Consider the following 692-nt stretch of genomic DNA (forward strand, 5'->3'; position numbering starts at 1 on the left):
CCTCCTGGGCCTCGTACACACACCACTCGCTCTTGAGACAGAAGGGCTGAGTAGAGACAGCCCTTGAGAGAGAAGCTACACTTATCTGAAGTGTGGTGTAAGTACTCACTGGACCCGTCCAGAGCAGAGTGGTCTTCAGGCTTCTGTGATGGGAAGGTCCCACTGCTTCCATATACCTGTGGCTTAGCCTCATCAGGATGACAGGAAGGAAACAAATAGTTTTCATCTAGTGAATCTGGCCGAAGTTCATTTTCTTCCTCTGCACATAAACTGAAGAGACAAAGCAGAGCAAATGATAATTGGCTATGATCAAAATCCACAGCTCCACACTTTAGTGTCACCAAAGTTTAAGGCCAAATTGCAGCAGCATTAAGAAGAGACTGAGGACAACTCTGCCCCTCTGCGTTGCACCTTGCATGTTTGCTCTGAGGATCAGACAGACAAAAAGAATAATGACTGGCTGATACAAACAGAAATACCAACCACTTCTGAGGGAACTCTTTAGATAGCCAGGTCATGAGGAAGAAAACTAGACTGTGCTTGGAAGGTAATGTAATGTAGGGGAGCAACCATTAAGAACAACTGAAGGGGCTCAATCTTGTGTGTACAATGTTGAGTACTGTAGGGCTCCAGACGACACAGGCTGCTGCATTGAAGGCATCTGGTAGGCTTGCACGTTCCACCAATTTTTC

General features: G+C 46.4%; 1 long non-coding RNA gene across 1 annotated transcript in view; it reads right to left on the minus strand.

The window, feature by feature from the left end:
• Positions 1-213: 213 nt before the first annotated feature.
• LOC111814806 overlaps positions 214-692 on the minus strand; it is a 2,353-nt gene continuing 1,874 nt past the window's right edge. The window contains exon 3 of the long non-coding RNA XR_002819692.1: positions 214-270. This is a non-coding gene — a long non-coding RNA (uncharacterized LOC111814806). The remainder of the gene's footprint in view (positions 271-692) is intronic.

Source organism: Octodon degus, unplaced genomic scaffold (assembly GCF_000260255.1).
Source record: "Octodon degus isolate 3935 unplaced genomic scaffold, OctDeg1.0 scaffold00554, whole genome shotgun sequence".
Lineage (NCBI taxonomy): Eukaryota > Metazoa > Chordata > Mammalia > Rodentia > Octodontidae > Octodon > Octodon degus.